Source organism: Scyliorhinus canicula, chromosome 8, assembly GCF_902713615.1.
Source record: "Scyliorhinus canicula chromosome 8, sScyCan1.1, whole genome shotgun sequence".
Lineage (NCBI taxonomy): Eukaryota > Metazoa > Chordata > Chondrichthyes > Carcharhiniformes > Scyliorhinidae > Scyliorhinus > Scyliorhinus canicula.
Genome location: NC_052153.1, coordinates 114,555,060 through 114,581,872, shown reverse-complemented (window position 1 = coordinate 114,581,872; position 26,813 = coordinate 114,555,060). Strand labels below are relative to the sequence as shown.

Below are 26,813 nucleotides of genomic sequence, written 5' to 3'. Positions count from 1 at the left end.
AGAACCTGGGTATCCCAATGTTCCCGGCGGCGGAGCGTCACCGCGCATGCGCACTGGTGCGCCCCCTGTCCGTGACGAGAAGAAACGGTTTGAACCAACATGGCGCAGGAGGGTAGAGAATGAAAGAGGAACAGAGAAGAAAGGGAATGCCAGAATAAGGCCGTGTAATGTTATTTACCGCATGGAGAAGGGGGATCCTCAGCTTGTGGTGCTTTCGAGGGATAATCGGTGGAACAGCAGAAGGTGTGTCTGTGCATCTGCGGCTCGACCGCATACGGTGGGGATCTTGGTGCGATTGCAGCTGCTCGGTGTTTATTGTGATCCCGGCGGAGCGGGGCGAGAACTCACTGAAGTGGGAACGGGGCTTGGTCTGGATTCAGGGCCAGGGTTCCAGAGAAATAGTGGGACTCCTGCATCAAGTAAACATTTCACTAAAACAAATTAATATACGATCCTGAGGTTTAGGTTTCAACCAAGTATCTTAGAACTGATCAATTTTCAAATGAGCTTTTAAACTGGAGTCAGCGATAGTGTTAAAGTTTTCAAAAATACAACTTTTAATTCTCTTTTGATTTGAACGATCCGCGTTTTAAAATGGGCAGCTTGACTGCTTGACTGTCTCATATAGTTTTTATTTCAGTTTTGAAACAGATCTAATCGTTTACTTCTTAAACTATGTCACCTGGCAAAGGAGTAAGATTAATTATATGCATCACGTTCATGTGTAACAAAGAAAGTTATATTTTATTTTCTATTTTTTCTGGTCTGTCAACAGGCCAAATATATTTTGAAACCGTGAAACATGTTTAAGGATCAATTGAATTCGGACTGTGTAAAGGTGCCGAATGGAAAATTAATACAAAATCAACATGCGTGCGGAGGTTGCTAGAAATCTGAAACAAAAACATTTTGGAAATACTTAGCAAGATTGGCAGCATTTGAAGGGAGAAACAATTAATGTTTCAGATCAATGCCCTTTCATCAGAAGGCCATCAACTCAAACGTTAGCTTTGTTTCTCACTTCACAGATGCTGCCAGACCTTGAGTGTTTCAAATTTTCTGTTTTTCACGTAAAAGTAAAATGAAACAATATGCACGTATTGTATTTTTCAAGTGCCAATCTACATTGAGCTCTATGAAATCAATAAAATTTTAAATGTATTGTAATTAAATATGTGTGGGTGAGGGACATTAACTGCAGATTTACTTGTGCTGTATGTAGGAGCATATTTTGAAGGTGCATATTTGTCATAAGTGTTTCTTTAAATAATAGTTTAAAAGTGTGTAAAGAGTCCAAAGATGTGCGGGTTAGGTGGATTGGCCATGCTAAATTGCCCGTAGTGTAAGGTTAATGGGGGAATTGTTGGGTTACGGGTATACGGGTTACGTGGGTTTAAAGTAGGGTGATCATTGTTCGGCACAACATCGAGGGCCGAAGGGCCTGTTCTGTGCTGTACTGTTCTATGTTCTATGTTCTATGAGGCTCTGCTTCTGCCTGTCATCTAACTCTCTAGAGTAGAACATGGTCATAGAGGACAGTTGCCTGAAGGTGAAGGTTGGAAACTAAGAAACATCTTTCAGGCTTAGGGGCAGCAGGGTAGCATGGTGGTCAGCATAAATGCTTCACAGCTCCAGGGTCCCAGGTTCGATTCCCGGCTGGGTCACTGTCTGTGTGGAGTCTGCACGTCCTCCCCCTGTGTGCGTGGGTTTCCTCCGGGTGCTCCGGTTTCCTCCCACAGTCCAAAGATGTGCGGGTTAGGTGGATTGGCCATGCTAAATTGCCCGTAGTGTCCTAATAAAAAAAAAGTAACGTTAAGGGGGGGGGTTGTTGGGTTATGGGTATAGGGTGGATACGTGGGTTTGAGTAGGGTGATCATGGCTCGGCACAACATTGAGGGCCGAAGGGCCTGTTCTGTGCTGTACTGTTCTATGTTCTATGTTCAGGCAAAAAGTTGACATTCTAGTGGTCAATGGGGAAAATGGCAGAAATCAAATTTAAATGTTAGGGTATGATTGGTTTCTGGTATTTTTGCAGTCTGAACCATATGACCAGGAGAAGAATTAATTTAATATGTGGGTTGGATAGTAATGAAGGTTTAAATTTTCTTAACTTCTAATATGTTGAAATATTCAAGCAAGTTGATCCGTTAAATGCTTATGAGGTATGATTACCGTGCCGGTTAAGGATGGCACAATAGCACAGTGGTTACCACTGTTGCTTAACAGCGCTAGGGACCCAGGTACGATTACCATCTTGGGTCACTTAGTGTGTGGAGTCTGCACATTCTCCCTGTGTCTGCATGTGTTTCCACCAGGTGCTTTAGTTTTCCTCCCACTGTCCAAAGATTTGCAGGTTAGGTGAATTGGCCTTGCTAAATTGCCGCTTAATGTCCAAAAGATTATGGTAGAGTTACGGGGGTAGGCTGGAGGCATGGGTTTAAGTAGGGTGCTCCTTCCAAGGGCTGGTGCAGACTTGATGGGCCGAATGGCCTTCGTCTGTACTGTAAATTATATGATTCTATAATGAGAATTTGATAGATTCCAGAAAGCAGATGGTGAGTCATTCCATCAATGAACGTAACATGTTCCAAATCAGGATGACAGTTTAATTTTGGGAGGCCTGGATTGGTGCTAAGGTGTCACAAATGGACAGGCACCTTGTTTTAACTGGTGGTACAGTGGTTAGCGGGGATCTAGTTCAATTCCAACCATGCATGACTGTCTGTGTGGAGTTTGCACATTCTCTCCATGTCTGCGTGGATTTCCTCCGGGTGTTCCTCCCACAGATGTGCAGGTTAGGTGGATTAGCCATGCTAAATTGCCACTTTGAGTCCAAAGGTTAGGTGGGGTTAGAGGGATAGGATGGGGGGATGGGTCCAGTTTAGGGTACTCTTTCAGAGGGTTGGTGCAGACTCGATGAGCCAAATGGCCTCTTTCTGCACTATAGGGATTCTGTGGTGTTCAGTTAGATCTAATGCCTTGAAAACACTAGGGAAAACAGTCATTTCCCTCAGCCTTTGTGGAGCAAAGGAGATACCTCTGAGGTGACACAAATATAGATATCTTAATGATTGCCAAATTTTGAAATAGTCAAGATATCAGATGCAGGAAACCATATGATGGAAGGATTAAAGACATAATGAGGGTGAAAGGCTACTTTAGCAGATATGGGCATTACAGTGGAAAACAGGAAATAGCAAAAGTGGGTTAATGAAGCCCAAGAAACAGTTAATATGTAAACTTTAGGTGTGACACAAAGCATCATTTTGTGATGAATGGCTTGGAGTGAAGAGGCAGGGTCTTCGCTAACTAGTGAGGATTGACAAAAGGCTAAGCAATTGTAAAGGACTACTTGCTTTGGATTTGGTGACAACACCTGGAAGTCACTGAACAGAGTTGTAATTCCATGTAAAATAGCTGAAGTAAGCCATTTTGAAAGTACTGATCTCTTCTCTGGTGAGATTCCTAGAAAAAAAGCATAAATGTAGCTTGATGTGGAGCATGATAAGATAATTATTTTTGGAATGACTGTTGATCTGTAGTTTACTTTATCAGGTCACTGCTATATCTCCTTAACAAAATATGATATCAGACAAATATTCATCACATCTGGTGATCAAAGGCAAATGAACTTAAAGCTGCATAGATAATTTACTCACCCTTCTTGTCAGTGGTTGAAAATGCTGTTAAAAGATGCAAATATAGTTGGAGCATTTGCTACTAATGGAAGATATTAATGAGGTGTGCGAAATTGAAGGATGCCGCCATTTCCAATTCAAAGTCTTCCTTTGGCACATGTCTTTAACGAGGTAGCTGCCCTGGACCTAAAGATATTGAACAAAGGCATACATTTTCATTCTTCATTTTATTGTTATGGCTGCCAGATTTCAGTATTTTGAAGTATGGGTACAGCGGTGTGGTGGTAATGCTATTGGACAAGTAAACTAGAGGCATGGCCTAATGCTGTAGAGATGAGTTCAGATCTGATCATGGAAGCTGATGAAATTTAAATTCCATTAATCTGGAATAAAAGGTAGTCTGTGTATTCTAGACCATGAAACTAACGGGTTGTCATAAAATCCTTTTTGTTCACTAATATCCTTTAGGGAAGGAAATATACTGTGCTTTCTTAAAATAAATGTAGAGTATCCAATTATTTATTTTCCAATTAAGGGACAATTTAGCATGACCAATCCACCTACCTTGCACATCTTTTAGGTTATGGGGGTGAGACCCACGCAGACACGTGGAGAATTTGCAAACTCCACAGTCACCCAAGGCCGGAATTTGGGCCCTTGGCGCCGTGAGGCAGCAGTGCTAACCACTGCGCCACCATGCTGCCCTGAAATACGCTGTGCTTACCTGGTGCATCCACTTTGTGACCTCAGCAATTTGGTAGTTGATACAAAAAAAAACTTTAATTTACATAGTGCTTTTCACAGACAGAACATCGGGGTAATTCCCCAGCTCTTCTTCGAAATAGGACCCTGTGATCTTTAACATCCACCTGCGCAGGCAGATAGGGCCTCAGTTTAATTTCTCAGCTGAAAAACAGCACCTCCAGGTAGTGCATCACTCCCACGATATTGTACTAAAGTATCGATCTTGATTTTTATGGTCAAGTCCCAGAGTGGGACTTGAATGCAGGACCTTGTGACTTAGACGTTAGTGTGCTGCCAACTGAACCACGGCTGACATTCAAAGGTAGTTCGATGGTTGGAGAGAGTTTGCAATCTGTTCTGAGGTACCGGATTAGGGTCAACTAACTCTGCTTTGTAGGTGGATTTGTACTGGGAAAAATTCCTTGCGGATGGAAATTATAAGGTTAAAGCAAGGGGAGTCACTTGGGATTTTGAAGTGCAACTGGGTGATACAGATAATAGAATGGACTCACAGCTGGAAAATAAGTCTTAAAAATATTTTTAGCTCTTTTTGACCACATTTATGAGAATGTAAGTCAAATGATGTAAAAGCCTGTGTTTCTGCAAGAGTATATTTTTCAGAGTGATGTGTTTCTAGATTCCCCAAAGAGGTAACGGATGCAGACGGGGAATCACGGAAATAAAATAAGCGTGTCTGTGTCCTGAACAATGTTTCCAGGCTATGGTATGTTTCAGTGAGGTTGTGAAAATAGTTTGTGTTAACCATAAGTAGATCCCATAATGTTTTATTGGTGCCATAGAGGTAACATTTGAGGCATCTTGATGGTACTGTGGAATTTGTGAACTGAATTTAAAATTCAGAGTCAGGTTTGTGTGGATTTTAAATATATTGGTTTAAATATTAAGCAAAGTACGTCTGGCATAACTTTAGATGAACAACCCTTTTTACTTCCATGCTGGTTAATTGTACTTGCTCATAACAGAGGAATAGTTTTATATCCAAGGGAAGGCACGATTGTGAAGCTTGAAGGATCAGTTAATCTGGTTGTGCGCTCAGACTAAACGACGAGCTAGTTTTGAAGTATTGCAATTAAGTGCTGTGATCAAACATTTTAAAGTAAAGAGTGTTTGAAGGGCAAATAAAATTAAATCTGGAAAAATGTGCACTTAAGTTCCCATCCCTGGACGACCTAAAAAAAAAGAGAGTAATTTTTAGCGATGCTTCACATGCCGAATCTTCCTGATGGGCATGAAAATACAGCTGGTTAGATAATATTTCTTATGAGTGAGAATGGGAAATGTTGAATAGTATGTTTCAAATAATATCCTTTATTTTATATCTGTCTTCCTACATTTTCTGCCATGTGTTTGCTTATTCCACCAGTCTGCATCCACTTGACGTTTTTCACCATTGTCATCACAGTTGTGTTATCTCGGAATTTGACATGAAGGCCTACACGCCCAATTCCAGGTAACTAATATAGATTAGGAAAAGCAGGCGTGCTAACATTCACTCCAGGAGAACCCCACTATATACCTTCCTATAATCTGAAAAAATCTTCACCGCAGCTCTGTTTCCTGACACTGCGCCAACTTTGTATCCATGCTAATTGGAAAGTAGAACATTGTGGAGGTTGGCAATCAAATAAAAATGGAAAATTCTAGAAATACTTAAGCCAGGTGGTATCGGTGAATAGAGAAACTGAGTTAACATTTTAATTTTTTACCTTTCATCAGAACTGGGAAAAGTTAGAAATGTAATAGGTTTTGAGCAAGGGTGGGTGGGGCAAGGGACAAATAAAATTAGCAAATGCTGAAGAAGAAATTGAATGACATAAATGTTAGTCGTCCAGAACCAAGAGAATGGAGATGGGACAAGAAAAAAATCGGAAGATTAGCCTAGAACAGGTATGCTGCTGGCTGAAAGAAAAAACACTGAAACAGATAAAGGAATAAAATGGGGGACAGAGTTTATGGTCTGAAATTGCTGAGCTCCATGTTGAGTCCTGAAAGTTGTAAAGTGTCTTGTTGAAAGATGAGGTGGTGTTCCTCAAGCTTATGTGGAGCAGTGCAGCAGGCCAAGAGCAGAGATGTTGGTGTGAGAGCAAGGTGGAGCCATCAGAAGCTCGGGGTCATACTTTTGAACAGAACAGAGGTGTTCCACGAAGCGTCCTCCAATCTGTGTTTGTCTTCCTGATGTGGAGGAGGCCACATTGTGAGCAAAAATACAGTAGACCAGTTTGAAAAAAATACACACAAATCACTGCTTTATCTGGAAGGTTTGCTTGGGCCTTGAATGGTGAGGAGAGAGGAGGTAAAAGGGCATTTGTTATATCAGCCTTTCGCAACGAAGGGTGCTTTGGGAAGGGGTCATAGTGCTGAGGTGACTGAGGAGTAGGCCAGGGTATCACGGAGGGAACTGCCCCTTTGGAATGCTGAAAGGGGCGGAGAATGTGTTTGGTGGTAGCATTGCGCTGAACCTGGCAGAAATAGCAGAAAATGATTCATAGAACATAGAACAGTACAGCACAGAACAGAACAGGCCCTTCGGCCCTCAATGTTGTGCCGAGCCATGATCACCCTACTCAAACCCACGTATGCACCCTACACCTGTAACCCAACAACCCCCCCTTAACCTTACTTTTTTATTAGGACACTACGGGCAATTTAGCATGGCCAATCCACCTAACCCGCACATCTTTGGACTGTGGGAGGAAACCGGAGCACCCGGAGGAAACCCACGCACACAGGGGGAGGACGTGCAGACTCCACACAGACAGTGACCCAGCCGGGAATCGAACCTGGGACCCTGGAGCTGTGAAGCATTTATGCTAACCACCATGCTACCCTGCTGCCCCTTATTCATTGAATAAGGAGACTAGTGGGGTGGAGGGCAAGGGAAACACACTTATGGTTCTAGGAGGGAGTGGGAGCAAAAGTGTGGACAATGTGGCAGACAGGTTGAAGGTTCTGTCAATCATAGTGCTGGGGATTCCTTGGTTGAAGAAACGCACAGATGCTCCATAACCTGAGTTTTTCAAGCATTTTATGATTTCCAGGATCATAAGAACATAAGAACTAGGAGCAGGAGTAGGCCATCTGGCCCCTCGAGCCTGCTCCGCCATTCAATGAGATCATGGCTGATCTTTTGTGGACTCAGCTCCACTTTCCGGCCCGAACACCATAACCCTTAATCCCTTTATTCTTCAAAAAACTATCTATCTTTACCTTAAAAACATGTAATGAAGGAGCCTCAACTGCTTCACTGGGCAAGGAATTCCATAGATTCACAACCCTTTGGGTGAAGAAGTTCCTCCTAAACTCAGTTCTAAATCTACTTCCCCTTATTTTGAGGCTATGCCCCCTAGTTCTGCTGTCACCCGCCAGTGGAAACAACCTGCCCGCATCTATCCTATCTATTCCCTTCATAATTTTAAATGTTTCTATAAGATCCCCCCTCATCCTTCTAAATTCCAACGAGTACAGTCCCAGTCTACTCAACCTCTCCTCATAATCCAACCCCTTCAGCTCTGGGATTAACCTAGTGAATCTCCTCTGCACACCCTCCAGCGCCAGTACGTCCTTTCTCAAGTAAGGAGACCAAAACTGAACACAATACTCCAGGTGTGGCCGCACTAACACCTTATACAATTGCAGCATAACCTCCCTAGTCTTAAACTCCATCCCTCTAGCAATGAAGGACAAAATTCCATTTGCCTTCTTAATCACCTGTTGCACTTGTAAACCAACCTTCTGTGACTCATGCACTAGCACACCCAAGTCTCTCTGAACAGCGGCATGCTTTAATATTTTATCGTTTAAATAATAATCCCGTTTGCTGTTATTCCTACCAAAATGGATAACCTCACATTTGTCAACATTGTATTCCATCTGCCAGACCCGAGCCCATTCACTTAACCTATCCAAATCCCTCTGCAGACTTCCAGTATCCTCTGCACTTTTCGCTTTACTACTCATCTTAGTGTCATCTGCAAACTTGGACACATTGCCCTTGGTCCCCAACTCCAAATCATCAATGTAAATTGTGAACAATTGTGGGCCCAACACGGATCCCTGAGGGACACCACTAGCTACTGATTGCCAACCAGAGAAACACCCATTTATCCCAACCCTTTGCTTTCTATTAATTAACCAATCCTCTATCCATGCTACTACTTTACCCTTAATGCCATGCATCTTTATCTTATGCAGCAACCTTTTGTGTGGCACCTTGTCAAATGCTTTCTGGAAATCCAGATATACCACATCCATCGGCTCCCCGTTATCTACTGCACTGGTAATGTCCTCAAAAAATTCCACTAAATTAGTTAGGCACGACCTGCCTTTTACGAACCCATGCTGCGTCTGCCCAATGGGACAATTTCTATCCAGATGCCTCGCAATTTCTTCCTTGATGAAGAAATTGTGCTTTTTGATATGAACTGAGAGCAAGTCTGCTGCTGTCTGAAGTCAAGAATGAGAGAAAAAACTGAAAACGTGCAAAGTGAAGGAAACAAACTGGGAGGTCAGAGCTTGGAATCTGAAATTTTTGAATTCTGTTGGGTCCAGAAGGCTTTAAAGTACCTAACTGAAAGATGAGATGTCGTTCCTCAAGCTTGCTTGAAGCTGCACTGGGATAGTGTAGCTGTCACAGTGGAGGAGGTCTCAGTGGTGGAAAGTGTTCTGTTGAATATGGAAGTTGGTGGAATGGAAAGTGAGACTAAGGGGAATCCTCTTGGTTCTGTGAGGGAGTGGAAAGTAAGAGCAGGAGTGCAGGAAATGTGGAAAACATAGTCGGGGAGGGGGGAAGGGAGGGTGAATCTTCCAGCGTGAAGCCACTACCAAAGATATATCTTCCCTCTTCTCCCCTTTCAGAATTCCAAAGGGACCGTGCCTCCCTGATACTCTTGTCCACTCATCAGTTGCCCCCAACTTCCCATCCTCTTCTCCAAAGCACCTTTTACAACAAAATTGTCTTTCAGTTTGACCCAGCTATAGTATACCTTGGAAGTCTTAGAACATAGAACAGTACAGCACAGAACAGGCCCTTCGGCCCTCGATGTTGTGCCGAGCAATGTTCACCCTACTTAAACCCACGTAACCCGTATACCCGTAACCCAACAATCCCCCCATTAACCTTACACTACGGGCAATTTAGCATGGCCAATCCACCTAACCCGCACATCTTTGGACTGTGGGAGGAAACCGGAGCACCCGGAGGAAACCCACGCACACACGGGGAGGACGTGCAGACTCCACACAGACAGTGACCCAGCCGGGAATCGAACCTGGGACCCTGGAGCTGTGAAGCATTGATGCTAACCACCATGCTACCGTGAGGCCCCACTGAGGAAGCTCTATTCGTATATGAATTTCTTAATACTTTGCAGTTTGAAAAAATAGTTTGGTTCATGTTTTGTACTTTTATACATTGCAGCAGTTAATTGAAAATGAAATGAAAATCGCTTATTGTCACGAGTAGACTTCAACGAAGTTACTGTGAAAAGCCCCTAGTTGCCACATTCCGGTGCCTGTCCGGGGAGGCTGGTACGGGAATTGAACCGTACTTCTGGTCTGCTTGGTCTGCTTTAAAAGCCAGCGATTTAGCCGAGTGAGCTAAACCACCCCCTGAGTGAAATCAAAACATGAAAGTTATTGTTTTCAAAGGTGCCTATTATTATAATGTTTGATTACTAGTCCAATTTTCTAAGTGTAGAAACTTGGGCTTTTTTCTGCACATGATTTCCTTCAATTTCTTTTTCTCCCCTCCACTCCATTGATTTACTGCTGTGATGTGTTGTCCATTCTTTACCCAAGCAGTCATTTTTAATGTATGCGATGATAGTGAGTGTAGTCAGGCTATTTGCCTATGTGGGATATTAAAGCTCTTCCAGCAGGGTTTACTGGGTAGGAACATTCACTTACTCTCTCCTCCTTTTCCTCTCAAATGTCCTGTTCGAGTCAGCCATTGCTCAGTTTGAAGCACTCTGCAGCACGGTAGCATGGTGGTTAGCACATGGTGGTTTTAGGGCAGCACGGTAGCATGGTGGTTAGCACAAATGCTTCACAGCTCCAGGGTCCCAGGTTCGATTCCCGGCTGGGTCACTGTCTGTGCGGAGTCTGCATGTCCTCCCCGTGTGTGCGTGGGTTTACTCCGGGTGCTCCGGTTTCCTCCCACAGTCCAAAGATGTGCGGGCTAGGTGGATTGGCCATGCTAAATTGCCCGTAGTGTCCTAAAAAGTAAGGTTAAGGGGGGGGTTGTTGGGTTATGGGTATAGGGTGGATACGTGGGTTTGAGTAGGGTGATCATTGCTCGGCACAACATCGAGGGCCGAAGGGCCTGTTCTGTGCTGTACTGTTCTATGTTATATGCTCTCTGGATCCCAAGGTTCTGGATTCAGGTTCCATACCAGGATTTGAGCACAAAACTCGAGGCTGACACTCAGAGTTGCTGTCCTCATTGGTGCTTGCTCGGGTTAATGCAAAAGATCCCATAGCGCTGTTTCAAAGAAAAGCAGATGGGTTATCCTTGGAGTCCTGGCCAATATTTAGCTCTCAATCAATATCACAAAGAAAATTACCTGGATATTATCACATTGCTGGTTGTGGGAGTCTGCGGTGTGCAGATTGATGCCAAATTTCTTACATTACAACAATAACTGCACTTCAAAAGTACTTCATTTGGTGATCGTTTAAGGCACCATATAAATATAACTTTAAAAATTAATCTGGGATACTGAAGATAATACATAGATGCATAGAACATACAGTGCGGAAGGAGGCCATTTGGCTCATTGAGTCTGCATCGACCCACTTAAGCCCTCACTTCCACCCTATCCCCATAACCCAATAACCCCTCTTAACATTTTTGGACACTAAGGGAAATTTAGCATAGCCAATCCATCTAACTTGCACGTCTTTTGACTTTGGGAGGAAACCGGAGCACCCAGAGGAAACTCACGCACACACGGGGAGAATGTGCAGACTCCGCACAGACATAATGTAACAGCCTGTTATACTCCGATGTTCATTTGCTTGATTATTTAATGATGTGGCGATGCCGGTGTTGGACTGGGGTGAGCACAGTAAGAAGTCTTGCAACACCAGGTTAAAGTCCAATTGGTTTGTTTCAAACACTAGCTTTTGGAACAGTGCTCCGAAACCTGTTGGACTTTAACCTGGTGTTGTAAGGCTTCTTACCTTGATTATGTAATTCAGGGATTCCCAAGCTTAGGTCCGCAGACTCCCAGGGCCCGTGAAGGGACTCTGGCAGCTGTCACATGACTGGCAAATGTCGATTCAAAAAGCGCAACTAACCAATTTCAAAAATAATCCTAGCAATTAAATAGGCCAATCAAAGTAAGGCCTCTTGGAGCACATGGTGCTGATAGGCCTATCAGCATTCAGTGATCCGAGAGGCTTTTCTCTGATTGGCCCATTGTACTTCATCTCACTGTTGCTGGGCAGAAAAGCTCACAGCCAGCAGCAAGGATTCAATAGCGGGTGCTGGTGCCAAAAAGATTGATGCACATTGGTGTAAGACTAGAAAGTGTAACTCATCCCTTTTAACTTACTGGAAAGTCTAAATATTGATGTTCACTGGTAATTGGTGTGTATATACAAAGAACACCAAAGGTGAGCATCTCGGCACAACAAAATTACTGGACAAATGGCAGGTCAGTATTTATTCCAAGGGCTTTGGCAAAGCATTCCTCGAATCTTATTTCACTTCGGTGACCACACCTGGAGTATTGCATGCACGTTTGGTCATTTTAGAAAATATTTTGAAGCAATGATGTGCCTTGGGTGGAATATTACCATAAGAGTCATCAGAGGGTTGCCTCTGATGAGTGGTGCAATCTATTGGGCTACATTTGTCTCAAGATTAGGGAAAACTGAGGTGGTTTCATTGATACGTGCACAATTATGAAGGGGATTGAAAGATTTGGGAGGTTGTTTCCCCAGGCTCTGAGATACTTCACTCAAATACTTGGAATATTTTTGAATTCTCTGCTGTCGTGGCTTTTGGATGTTCAATTGTTGAGTAATTCAAGGCTGATTTTATTATTATTCAGTTGTGGGATGTGGGTTTTGCAGGTTGGGGCCATAATTTATGGCCCATACCTAATTGACCTTGTTTATTGTTTATTTGGAGGTAATGTTGTCCTCTTAATAATGGGCGACTATAAAATTACTCTGACAGCGCATCAGAAATTGGATATCAGTAATATGGGGATTTATTAGTGTAGTGGTTTGGCACTGGACTAGTATTCCAGAGACCAAAGTACTCTGAGGACCAGGTTTTGAATCCCACCATGGAAGAAACTGCAGATGGGAGAACAAACCTGGTGGGGATCAACTGATTGAAGCAGTGGGGATACTTTAAAAAGAACAGTGCAGTGAACCGTCACTGAATCCAGAGGCGGAGCTCCTGAGGTAATGTTAGGATTCAGAACGTGACGTGGGAAAATGGAAGCAGCTGATTGGGTGAATACATTTGGGTGACACGGACTTGGCTGGTAAGGAACTACCATTAGGCACTGACCTTAAATAGTAGTAAACTAGAAAAGTTTAATATTAAGGGATTAACTGAGGAGCACCAGGGATAAGTAAAAGTCAGTGCCAGCATAATAAAGTGACAAGTAATTATAGTAAATAATACAAGAAAAGTAAAATTAGACATGGAGACTAAGTTATGGTAAGAGGAGTATTTTGTAAAACTAAGTAATTCGAAAAGTTAGCAAATAAGATGAAGTACGTTAAAGTTTAAGACATGGCAGGTGTGGTCAGCCGAGTGGAATGTGTGGCTTGTCATATGTGGGAAGTCATCGACCCTACCGGCATCCTAGATGACCACATGTGCAGCAAGAGGTTCCAACTGCAGAAACTAGAGAGTTTCATAGCTGGAGTGGTGGCTGGAGATACTGATGCATCCACGAGGTTGTGAGTTATGTGGATAGCACATTTGGAGAGGTGGTCACATTGCAGCTTAAGGGAATGGAGGAAAGAAGGGAGACCACAGGCAGACCAAGAGAAATAGGCAGGTAGTGCAGAGATCACGCTCTCAAGTGGGTTTTCCATTTTGGAAGCTGATGAGGTTGCTGGTTCCACAAGGGTGTGCAGTCAGTGCCACGCTTCTGGCACCACAGGGCATTTCTGTGGTCGCAGATGTGACTTCAAGATGTTGTATTGCCTCTCTGGGACCATGGTCAGGGATGTTATTGAACAGCTACTGGACCCCATATGAGGAACAATGGACAGGGTGGTGCAACAACTGGAAGCCCAAGGAGCGACGATCCAGGAAGTGGAGAAAGTGGCCACCGCGCAGGACTAATAGATCGCCTCACTCGAGACCGAGATAATGAGGTTGGCAGCAGTCAAAAGGGACTGAAGGTTAAGTTAGATGACCAGGAGAACAGATCCCAGCATCAAAACGTCCGGACCGTCGTACTGCCACAGTGTACAGAGGGTAGGAGCCCAACCGAGTTGGTATAAAAGTTGCTTGGAAAACTGGTTGAGTAGGAGGGCTTCACCAAACTCCAGAGGTCGACCAGGCTGCTTCGTCAAAAGCGAGTTCAGGAGAACCAGCGCTGGCAGTAATCGTAAGACTGCACAAGTACTAGGATAAGGAGTTGGGTGAGGAACACGCGGTTGTGTAAATGGGAAGGACACAGCGATCTGATCTATCAGGATATTGGAGCCAATTTGGCCAAGAGCTGGGTGGAGTTCCATGGGACCAGAGCTGCACTCTTTTAAGAACAAGGTGCTAATTGGCATACAATACCCAGCAAGACATGGTCACTTACAAAGGCAGGGACCATTACTCTTGTTGTTTTCGTTATTAAATTTAGAGTACCCAGTTCATTTTTTCCAATTAAGGGGCAATTTAGCGTGGCCAATCCACCTAGCCAGTACATCTTTGGGTTGTGGGGACGAAACCCACACAAACACAAGAAGAACGTGCAAACTCCACTCCAAGCTGATATTGAACATGGGACCTCAGAGCTGTGAGGCAATAGTGCTAACCACTATGCCGCAGTGCTGTCGTCCCCCCCCCCCCCTCCCCCCCACACAACTGGACCCAGCTCCACAAGTGGAACCTGTCTAGTCTGGTGGAGGAGGTGGAAGGGGATCTGTGGAGGTGGGACTCACTCCCGCTGTCCCTAGCTTGGAGAATGCAGCCAATAAAAATCAAAGTTCTGCCTCGGTTCCTCTTCCATATTTAGATCACTCACGATCCTCCTCACCAATCCTCCTTCACTCAGGTGGACAAAATAATCTCTGCCTTTGTATGGGTGAGAAAGAACCCTGGGCTGCGCAAGACCGTCCAACAGAGTGGGTGACTCTCGCAGGGCATAGCACTGCTGAACCTCCTGTTCTACTACTGGGCAACAAATGTAGAAACCATGCAGGGTTGGCTGGGGGGCGGGGTAGGTACAGATGGAAGAGACCTCCTGTATTGGGACGTCCCTGCGGGCACAGGCCACTGCCCCTCTCCCATTTCCTCCAGCCAAGTACTCGATGAGCCCGGTGGTTGTGGCCACATGAAGAGCCTGGAACCAGCTCAGACACCACTTTAAACTTAAATATATCTCGGTCACAGCCCCTATATGCAAGAACTGCGGGTTCATCCCAGCCAAGATGGACACCTCGTATAAAACCTGGAGAAGGGAGAAAGGGGTGTTGAGAGTTCGAGACTTGTACGTAGACAGCAGAGTGGCAACTTTGGGGGAATTAACGGAGAACCTCCAGCTCCCAAAAGGGAATGGGCCTTGGTATCTTCAAATCTGGGACCTCCTCCGCAAGGAGGCTCCATCGTTCCTCCAGTTACCCGGACAAGCCCTGCTGGAGAGACTGTTGGCACAGGACGAATTAGGGGAGGGAAAATGCACGGACATATAGAGACATCTGCTGGAGAGGATAAGGGTCCCATTGGACCAAATGAGAGAGAGGTGGGTGTAAGAATTGGGCTTCAAGATGGGGGAGGACTCTGGAGCGAGATACTACACAGGGTGAACTCCACCTCCTCGTGCGCGAGGCTGAGCCTGACATAGCTGAAGGTGGTACACAGGGCACTCCTAACCAGGACACGTATGAATGGGTTCTTGACTGATGTGGAAGACACAATTGCGCATTGTGAGGGGGTGCCAGGTCAACCAATCCCACAGGTTCTGGTCCTGCCCAAGATTGATCGGATTCTGGACCACCTTCTTTGAGGCCATGTCTGACGTTATGGGGGACAGGGTGGGGCCATGCCCATTAATGGCAGTCTTCGGGGTGTTAGAACAGCCAGAACTCTTCGAGATGAGGGGGGCCCTAGCCTTCGCCTCCCTGATAGCCCGGTAACGACCCCTGCTCGAATGAAGATTGGCAGCGCCACCCAAGGCCTCAGGCTGACTGGCTGATCTGCCGGAATTTCTGAGGCTCAAGAAAATCTAATTTGCCATCGGGGTCAGATGAAGGGTTCCACGTCGGGTGGATGGGTGGGGTGGTGGTGGGGGGCTGAAATATCAGTTTTAAATTGTTGCCATTGTGTATTTTGTTTGTCATAAATGAAACTCTTAAATGGTTTTAACTTCCTGCTTTGTTACATGTGACTACTTCAATTTGGTTCCACCTCCAAAATGTACACAGCTGGAACAGTTGCTTTGGAGTAATTTATGGAGTTTGTATCTCTACCGAGTTGGATGCAGAATAAACTTGCTGAAGGTAAAAGACAAGCTGCAGTATTATTTCTCCATTGTTTACTAACATTAATATTAACACAGGCGACCTCCTCAATGGCCCTTTGGGGGCCCACCACACAAGTAGGGAAAGTAGGGATAGCTGGTGGACTTTCAGCAATCAGAGGGCAGTTCTAAGGCCTAAGCAGTGCCGTGGGTAGAGATGGAGACTGCTGAATGAGGCAGAAGACCCCTAGGGTGCCTCACAATGGAGGTATCCATGGGCAGGTATTTAAAAATTAAAACTGAGGGAGGTTGAAGGTGGATGCACAGAACCGGTGGGGGGGTGGGTTGGAAACACTCCTCTTTGGCCCATGGAACCTCTAGCTCTGATGGTCATCCGGGCTGTCACATGGAGATCACCTCTGTGAAGATTTTTTTAAACCAGCCTCTCAACTCCATTACCACTGCCTGGGGCTGGTAAAATTCAGTCCCTAATATGTTGAATTCCTGATTTTAAATAGGTTAAAAGAAATGTTGAGGATATTGAGATGCAGTGAAATCTAACTGGATTGCTGACTGGATTGGAGAAAACGATCTAACTACGAAACTGTTGAATTTATGGGGAGACAGAGAGAGAGAGAGAAAGCACACAAAGGTGTTCCGTGCACAACCAACAACTGTAACAAATAAATCTTTCTTCAGGAATGTGACAGGACAGAGAGTCTGGGAATTTATAAAGAATGAAAAACCAAAGAAAAAACTAAATTCAAAAAGCAACTCAAATGTGGAGGGAGGGAATGGGGAGAAAGTGTAACTATTTTAGTGAGTTCATTGCTGCAAATGGACAGAGTTGGTGACTGGCTTCAATGGAAAATCCCATTGACAAGCAGCGGAAAGACAGAATCCCACTGCAGCGAAAGGTTTGGAGAAACACACGGCTGGGGAACCAGGGGATCCAGCCCATAATCTAGAGGTAGTGGCCGATATGTACTCATAGGAAAATAGTGGTTCGTGTCCATGTGGCCGGCTTGGTTCCAGCAGCTGATGATGCTGCCAAAGGTTTTCATTCATAATAGTCAGACAGCTAATAAATACTGACCAAACTCTTAACTCTTCATTAAGAGAACTCGTGCTGAACAATTCTGTAATCAGGAATACAGTACAGAGCAGCAGCCCTTAAAATGTATCAGGAATTTCAGAAACACTACAGGATTCCGTAGCAATCAGAATTCCACCTGGTAGTCCCCAAGTAGGATTGCAGTTTTGAGAGAGAGAAGAAACACACATGTGAGAGAATGAGTGCTTGTCAGAGATTAAGAGCAGGAGAATTGCTTCGATACAGCAGCTTTTCATATCCTCAAAGCTCTTCAAAGCCAAATGAATAGTTTTGAACTGTATTCACTGTTGTTATTTAGGCAAACGCAGCTGTCACGTTCTGTAAACAGCAGAAGGATGAACAACCAGGTTAACCAGGGGCGATGCCAGTTGAGAGATAAATATGGGCAAGGACATGGCAACTCCCTTGCCCTTCTTTAATAGTGCCACAAAATATCTTGCATCCATCTGAACGTAGAGTGGTTAAAGGGTCATTTCCAATATGCTGGGAAACTTTTGGTGGCCCGAGCTTGAAATAAACTAAACTGCACCTTATTGAAGAGCTGAGGAGATACTCAATAAGGAGCTAGCTGGTATAATTTAACAAACAAAATTCACAGGAGACGGACATGTGCTTCTGGTTTACATACTTCAACTAGTCAACAATTTGATGTCATACAAGTTTATTACCTCACAATGTATGGGCAGGTTGATTTGCATGAAGGTTCGCCATCAATAAACAAAATGAAAATTGGTTATTGTCACAAGTAGGCTTCAAATTAAGTTACTGTGAAAAGCCCCTAGTCGCCACATTCCAGCACCTGTTCGGGGAGGCTGGTACGGGAATTGAACCATGCTGCTGGCCTGCCTTTGTCTGCTTTCAAAGCCAGCGACTTAGCCCTGTGCTAAACCAGTCCCTGCAAGCCTCTTCCTATATTGTAGGAATGCTGCTCTCATTCTTGAAATAATTTCCATTTCTACTTAGAAGGGTCTACATCTTCCTGACTCTTGTTGTCTCTGTTAATGAATTGCAGCAGCTGCCTGTTGCTGCTTCACTGATTGGGAAAACAGTGGATTCTTCCTCCCAACTCTTAACCATCAAGCTCATCATAATTTTTCAGATTTTTCCTACTCCTTTCATTTTTGTACGATTTCGTAATTAAATGTGTCAGCTTTTCCTTCAGGTGCTGGATTTCCTTTGAGAAGTTATTTTTGTTACCTTTTTGTCAGTTGTTGAAGTATATTTTGGCACCGTTCAAGGGAAAATACTTTTTTTAGACTTGGTTGTTCAAAAGTGTGTAGAGTACGCACTGTGTTTCAAATAAACTGCAGAAATTTTTAATAGCACTTTTTAATTGCCTTCAAACGTGTCTTCAATAATTTGCATGATTTTCTGAGAAAACACTGTTTTATTAACAGACTTCTATGTTTATTTTCTCTTGTTTAATTTTAAGTCTCAATTTTTTTGAAGAACTTCAGAGCATTATAATTTCACCAAAGAACCAGTTGGCTATATATACCATGTCCAATCACTAATTTTGTCTGTTAAGGCGAGCAAAATTGGGTATGCAATTTTAGCCTTTAGTGAAGAAATTGGAAATTTGTGTACACTTCTCAAACTCCCCCACACAATTTTTATGTGAAGAAAAAAGCTAGCAGTATTGTAAATTAAGATCATCTGAAGTATTATATTATGCATGTAGTGTTGCTTTCTTGAGCTATTTTTCTGTTGAGCAATTGAATATTTGTGCTAGATAGTGAAATGCTATTCCACCTTCATTGCCCATTTGCTGCTATAATATGTTCCAATTTTCTGATGGCTTCTGTTCAGCAATCTGGCTGTAAATCCTAAGTAATTTTATCTAATAGCAGCTTTGCTATTCGCCTCCTAGGGTGTATCTCATTCACTTGTTCCCATTAAACCAAAATTAATCCCGAAATGGTTTTGTGGATCTGTCATTTCCTGAATCAATTTCTGTTGAAACCTGGCTGTATACTTCACTCTTCAATCAACTATTAAATCCTTGCCCAGTTCTCTAACTGAATCTGCACCAAAAACTGCTTTTCTGGCTTCTGAACTGGGTTTCATGTCTCTGCTAGTCTGATCTTTTCTATGGCCAGCTCCATGTAGAACATTAGCTCCTTTTGCTGATTCCTCTTTCAAAACTGACCCTCGTATTGAACTGATTACTCTTTATTGAGTCAGCCCTTGCTGTTCTCCACATGGACAGTGCCTTGGGCCTGGGATTGAATCTGGGTCCTCGGCGCCAAGAGGCAGCAGTGTTAATCACTGTGCCACCCTTGAATTAATTGCATTTTGTAGAAAACTTCTACATTGTCTGTAGAACAGTTCTACAAATTGACACGGTGGCACAGTGGTTAGCACTGCTTCACAGCACCAGATTAAATTTCAGGCTTGGGTGATTGTGTGGAGTTTGCACTTTCTCCCTTTGTCTGTGTGGGTTTCCTACAGGTGCTCTGGTTTCCTCCCACAGTCCAAAGATGTGCAGGTTAGATGGATTGCCATTGTAAAATTGCCCCTTGGTGACCAGGGATGTGTGAATTAGGTGGGGTTATGGGGTTGCAGGGATAGGACGGGAGCCTGGTTTGGGTGCTCTTTCAGAGAGTCGGTGGGCTGAGTGGCCTCCTTGTGCACTGTCGAGATTCTGTGATTCTAATATCTGGCTGTACTTGGACCTTTATGAACTGACCCTTTTAGTTGCCATTCCAACCCATAGCCTAATAGTTCCGGTTTTATTTCTGAGACTTGTTCCCTTCCCTCATTATTATTTGAACCATCCATGCAGTGTATCTTAAATACAATGACCCGGTCAATGCTTCCTTACATTTGATGTTCTTCTGAGCCGACCCTCTCTGCTGTCCTATTGCAGTCATGGGGTCATAACCTCCTTGGATGGCAATCAATTGCATTGGATTGCCACTCCATACCCACTTACCTGTGCCAAAACCTGTCTGTGCCTGTCTCACCTGACCTTCCTGACTCAAACCGCACAAGGTCCAGGAGATGCCAGGATCACTGGGGCCCAGTGTTGCAATCTAAAATAATCGGAACAAAGGTGGAGACTCTCACTATTTTTTTTAATGGTACCAACTTCTGTAAAGCAGGTAAGTTTAATGGTTCAAATCAAAATAGTAGGCCAGGGAGAAGGTAAGTGGGTGATTTGAGGGATTGGAGGGGTGGGGGGAGGGGGGTTGGGAGGAGAGATGGAATATAGGGGGTGGATGTTGAATGTTGAGGGGGGGGGGGGGATCAGGAGGAAGAGCATTAGCATCCAGCTGGATTAGGTCCAGAGGTAATCTAAGAAGATTGAATTGGACCGTCAGGTTGGTGGGTGGAATGGGGACTCCATGTATGGGAGTGTGGAAGTCCCTTGTACGGTTGGGTGTGTGGGGATCTTCCTGCATGGGGATGGATTTGTGTATTTAAAATTGTTATCTGGAAGTTAGAAGAGAAGTTATTTCTAATTTTTTCAGAGTAACTGTTAGCGTAACATTGGCAGAAACCATCCAGTTAGCGGTTTTAAATAGCTTTGTCAGATGGTTCCCAGAGTAGTGCCCAGGGGAACCTAGTGTTGGAGAATCGTTTAAACCATGACTTTGGGTAAGGCTTTAAACTAAAAGAGCAGTGGGGGACATGAGGTAGAGAGATTTAAACATCTAAAGAGAAGAGTCGAGTCAATAGAACAATGCAGCAATTTAGGTAAAGAGACACCGAATGGGACAAAAAGGGACAGAGTTTAACAGTGATAGTGTATCGGTGAATAAGGTCCATTCAAAGAATTACGGTTTTAAAAAAAATCAAAGATACTTCATCTGAATGTGCTAAGATTTCCCAATTAGATAGATGAACTAGCAGCACAAATAGAGATATATGGTTAGATCTGATCGCAACAGAGACATGGTTGCAAGGTGACTAAGGTTGGAAAGTAAATATTCCAAGGCACACAACATTCCAAAAATGCAAGCAGAATGGAAAAGGAGGAGTAGCCCTGCTGGTAAAGGATGACATGGGACAGTAGTAAGAAATAGTTGTAGCTCAGAAGATCAAGAAATCAAATTAGTATAGGTGGAAAAATCTGTAAAACCCAGCAGAAGTATATAGGCACGCTAACGGTAATTATCTTTTATCAGAGGATTTAGATCTCCCAACAAAGGCTATGTAGTTTATTCTTTCTTTATTCTTTCATGGCGTGTGGGCATCACTGGCCAACAGTTATTTCCCTGAGGTGGACAGCATGGTGATGTATGGGCAGCATGGTGGCACATGATTAGCACTGCTGCCTCACAGCACCAGGCACCGGGGTTCAATTCTGGCCTTGGGAGACTCTGTGTGCAGTTTGCACTTTCTCCCCATGTCTGCGTGGGTTTCCTCCGGGTACTCCAGTTTCCTCCCACAATCCAAAGATGTGCAGGTTAGGTGGATTGGCCATGCTAAATTGCCCCTTAATGCCCAAGGATGTGTGGGTTGGTTGGGGTTACGGGGGTAGGGCAGGCGTGTAGGCCTCGGTAGTGTTCTTTGAGGGTTAGTGCAGACTGCATAGGCCGAATGGCCTCCTCCTGCACTGTAGGAATTCTAAGACCCGATAAGGTGGTGGTGAGACATAGTCTTGAACTGCCATAGTCGTTGTGGTGTAGGTAGACCTGCAGTGTTGCTTGGAATGGAGTTCCAGGATTTTGACCCAGCAACAGTGAAGAAATGGTGGTCTAGTTCCAAGTCAGGATTGTGTGTAGCTTTGAACTTGCAGCTGGTGGTACTCCCATGCACCTGCTGCCCTTGTCCTTCTAAGTGGTAGAGATCATGGGTTTGGAAGGTGCTTGCAAAAGAGTTTGGTGAGTTGCTGCAGTGCATTTTGTAGATCAGGGTTTTTCAAAGTGTGGGTTTCGGGCGGGTGTCGGGAGGGTCGTGAAATGATCGGTCGGGCCGTTCCCGTGGTGGTGCCGATCGTGGGAGAAGCGCCCAATGGCTGCTACCGGCTTTTATATTGAGAATGGCGGCCAATGCCACCTTTTAAATGAAAATAAATGAGGCTGGTGGAGCCTTTCAGTCAGAAGCGGCAGCAGAGAACAGGTAATGAGCTGTATGTACCAAATCACAGAGGAGAGCTTCTTGCATTTTCTAGCTGCTTTGGCAAGCAAGGCACGAGGACTGTGAGGATGGATGATTATCGAGACCGCCAGAGACTCAAATAGGCAGTGTGCCTACTAGACAGGATTTCATAACTGAATCTGCTGTAGGGAGCTGTCAGGAGAGTCCAGGGCAGAGCAGTGCTCGCTATATACAGAGCTCCGGGGTCTCTACAAAGAAGTAACTTAACTCTGGAATAAAGCAGTATAAAGATGATTTATTGAGGTATGGTTTTGTCAGATGTGCCAATGCAATAATGATGTAATGGTCATGTGTGATATATGCAGGGAATGAGAGAAGTTTCAGATTTTGAAGGCAAGGAAGTGGCGAGTGCAAAATTCCTTCTTGAAGTTGAAACCCCAGAGTCAATTATTAACTTAGAGCTGACTCTAAAATTAAAGACTACTCTGCTGTAGCTGACCTGTAATACAACATTAAAAACAAGCAAAAAGCCATGAAGCTGTCAGCATTCTGGAGTAGCATCTCCCAGGACTGAGTAAAACATGCATTTTATTGCTATTGCCCTTTAAGATGACCTACATGTGCAAGGTTGGATTTTCCATTTTCATAAAGACGAAGATAACACAAAGAAAGTGGCTGAAGTCTGCACCTGATATGCACATTGCCCTCTCCTCCTTTGAACCTGTTTCAACTGAGATCGTGAGGACCAAGCTAGCTTCCCTACGTATTAAAGAGGTCAGTCCTATGACCTCAACTGTTCGCAATATATATAAATGATCTCCAAGCAAGGCAGAGTGTAACATAGCAAAATTTGCAGATGGTACTAAAATTGGTGGGAAAGCAGGCAGTGCAGAGGAGATAAAGAAATTACAGACGGATATAGATAGGCTAGGAGATTGGGTCAAAATTTGGCAGATGAAGTTTAATGTGGATAAATGTGAGGTTATCCATTTTGGCCGGAAAATTGAAAGGCAAATTATTATTTAAATGGAAAGCAGATTAAAAATGCATTTGGGCCGAGGGATCTGGGTGTCTTTGTTCATGGTTCTCAGGAAGTCGATACACAGGTACAGCATGTAATTAAAAAGGCAAATGGAATGTTAGCATTTATTGCAAAACGACTAGAGTATAAAAGTAGAGAGGTGTTGTTGCAATTTTATATGGTGTTGCTGAGACCACATCTGGAGTATTATGTCCAGTTTGGGGCTCCTTTTTTTGAGGAAGGATGTGGTGGCATTGGAGACAGTTCAGAGATTCACCAGATTGATTCCGGGGATGAAAGGGTTGATGTATGAGGAGAGATTAAACCATTTGAGCTTGTACTCGCTCGAGTTTAGAAGGATTAAAGGGGTTCTGATCAAGGTATGTAAGATACTAAAAGGATTGATTAAGTAAACATGGACCAAATGTTCCCCCTTGCAAGGCAACCTAGAACGACAGGGCGCAGATATAAATTGAGAGGCGGTAAGGTTTGAACGGAGATGAGGAGGAATAACTTCTCGCAGAGGATGGTGAATTGGTGGAACTCACTGCCCCATAATGCGGTTGGTTTCGAGGAGCAGAAAGATATATTTCTGATTTAAAAAAAAACAGTAGAGGGCAGCAGAGCAGAGCTTCTGATTGGCTGTTCCGGGGAGATTTGCATACGTGCAGTGCGGTCAGCGTAAGTTGAAGGTGCACCTGCACAAGTGGACCCGAGGAGTTCGACGGAAGGAAAGCATCCAGCAGAGCAGAGCTTCTGATTGGCTGTTCCGGGGAGATTTGCATACGTGCAGTGCGGTCAGCGTAAGTTGAAGGTGCACCTGCACAAGTGACCCGAGGAGTTCGACGGAAGGCAAGCATCCAGCAGAGGGCAGCAGAGCAGAGCTTCTGATTGGCTGTTCCGGGGAGATTTGCATACGTGCAGTGCGGTCAGCGTACGTTGAAGGTGCACCTGCACAAGTGACCCGAGGAGTTCGACGGAAGGCAAGCATCCAGCAGAGGGCAGCAGAGCTTCTGATTGGCTGTTCCGGGGAGATTTGCATACGTGCAGTGTGGTCAGCGTAAGTTGAAGGTGCACCTGCACAAGTGACCCGAGGAGTTCGACGGAAGGCAAGCATCCAGCAGAGGGCAGCAGAGCAGAGCTTCTGATTGGCTGTTCCGGGGAGATTTGCATACGTGCAGTGCGGTCAGCGTAAGTTGAAGGTGCACCTGCACAAGTGACCCGAGGAGTTCGACGGAAGGCAAGCATCCAGCAGAGGGCAGCAGAGCTTCTGATTGGCTGTTCCGGGGAGATTTGCATACGTGCAGTGTGGTCAGCGTAAGTTGAAGGTGCACCTGCACAAGTGACCCGAGGAGTTCGACGGAAGGCAAGCATCCAGCAGAGGGCAGCAGAGCAGAGCTTCTGATTGGCTGTTCCGGGGAGATTTGCATACGTGCAGTGCGGTCAGCGTAAGTTGAAGGTGCACCTGCACAAGTGACCCGAGGAGTTCGACGGAAGGCAAGCATCCAGCAGAGGGCAGCAGACCAGAGCTTCTGATTGGCTGTTCCGGGGAGATTTGCATACATGCAGTGCGGTCAGCGTAAGTTGGTGGTTTGTGAAGGGGCTGTTCTCGAGTGACAGCTTTACCCGAAAGACTACTTACGTAGTGTCTCCCACCCATCCTCTTCCTCTAACCAAAAAAAAAAGTTCTGTCCGTTGGATTGCTAAACTAACAAGTTTTTTATTTTTATTTTTCAGTAGTTGGGAAGTTTGTTCAGTGGGAATGGAGGCTAGGGCAGTTGAATGTTCCTCCTGCAGAATGCGGGAGGAAAGGGTCACCTCTAGTGTCCCTGCTGACTACATCTGCGGGAAGTGCACCCAACTCCAGCTCCTCGAGAGCCGCGTTAGGGAGCTGGATGAACTTCGGATCATTCGGGAGGCGGACGAGGTTATTGAGAGGAGTTATAGGGAGGTAGTCACACCTCAGGTAAAAGAAGAAGGTAGATGGGTTACCGTCAGGGGAGGGAGAGGGAACCGGCAGGTAGTGCAGGGATCCCCTGTGGTCGTTCCCCTCTATAACAAGTATACCGTTTTGGATACTGTTGCGGGGGACGACTTACCAGGGGTAAGCAATAAGGCACAGGTCTCTGGCACAGAGTCTGTCCCTGTTGCTCAGAAGGGAAGGGAGAAGAGGAACAGAGCACTTGTCATTGGGGACTCCATAGTTAGAGGAACAGACAGGAGGTTCTGTGGGAACGAAAGAGACTCACGGTTGGTGTGTTGCCTCCCAGGTTCCAGGGTTCGTGATGTCTCTAATCGTGTTTTTGGGATCCTTAAGGGGGAGGAGGAGCAGCCCCAAGTCGTGGTCCACATAGGTACCAACGACATAGGTAGGAAGAGAGATGGGGATTTGAGACAGAAATTCAGGGAGCTAGGGTGGAAGCTGAGAGCTAGAACAAGCAGAGTTGTTATCTCTGGGTTGTTACCCGTGCCACGTGCTAGCAAAGTGAGAAATAAGGAGAGAGAGGAGTTGAACACGTGGCTACAGGGATGGTGCAGGAGGGAGGGTTTTGGTTTCCTGGATAATTGGGGCTCATTCTGGGGTAGGTGGGACCTATACAAACAGGATGGTCTTCACCTGAACCAGAGGGGTACCAATATCCTGGGGGGGGGGGAAGATTTGCTAGTGCTCTTCGGGGGGGTTTAAACTAATTCAGCAGGGGGATGGGAACCTAAATTGTAGTCCCAGTGTACAGGATGTTGAGAGTAGTGAGGTCAGGGATAGGGTTAAAAGTTCGAAAGAGGGCACCGGCAAGCAAGACGCTGGTTTGAAGTGTGTCTACTTCAACACCAGGAGCATCCGGAATAAGCTGGGTGAGCTTGCAGCATGGGTTGGTACCTGGGATCTCGATGTTGTGGCGATTTCGGAGACATGGGTAGAGCAGGGACAGGAATGGTTGTTGCAGGTTCCAGGATTGAGATGTTTCTGTAAGAACAGAGAAGAACAGAGGGGGTGTGTGGCATTGTTAATCAAGGAAAATATTACGGCGGTAGAAAGGATGTTTGAGGACTCGTCTACTGAGGTAGTATGGGCCGAGGTTAGGAACAGGAGAGGGAGGTCACCCTGTTGGGAGTTGTCTATAGACCTCCGAATAGTTCCAGAGATGTAGAGGAAAGGATTGCAAAGATGATTCTCGACAGGAGCGAGAGTAACAGGGTAGTTGTTATGGGGAACTTTAACTTTCCAAATATTGACTGGAAATACTATAGTTCGAGTACTATAGATGGGTCAGTTTTTGTACAGTGTGTGCAGGAGGGTTTTCTGACACAGTATGTAGACAGGCCAACAAGGGGCGAGGCCACATTGGATTTGGTACTGGGTAATGAACCCGGCCAGGTGTTAGATTTAGATGTAGGTGAGCACTTTGGTGATAGTGATCACAACTCAGTTATGTTTACTTTAGCAATGGGCAGGGATAGGTATATACCGCAAGGCAAGAATTATAGCTGGGGGAAAGGCAATTATGATGCTATTCGGCAAGATTTAGGATGTATAGGATGGGGAAGGAAACTGCAGGGGATGGGTACAATTGAAATGTGGA

The 26,813-nt window shown here is 44.9% G+C and overlaps 1 protein-coding gene across 6 annotated transcripts in view; it reads left to right on the top strand.

The window, feature by feature from the left end:
* The first annotated feature begins 45 nt into the window (after nt 1-45).
* The window catches only part of apc (APC regulator of WNT signaling pathway), a 263,910-nt gene continuing 237,142 nt past the window's right edge, over nt 46-26,813 (top strand). For 3 of the 6 annotated variants that reach the window (XM_038805088.1, XM_038805089.1, XM_038805090.1), the window contains exon 1: nt 46-243. The gene's annotated coding sequence lies outside the window, so the exon portion shown is untranslated. Of the gene's footprint in view, nt 244-5,766; nt 5,854-16,016; nt 16,092-26,813 lie in introns of all 6 variants that reach the window. The other 3 variants (XM_038805084.1, XM_038805085.1, XM_038805087.1) reach the window with 3 other exon arrangements.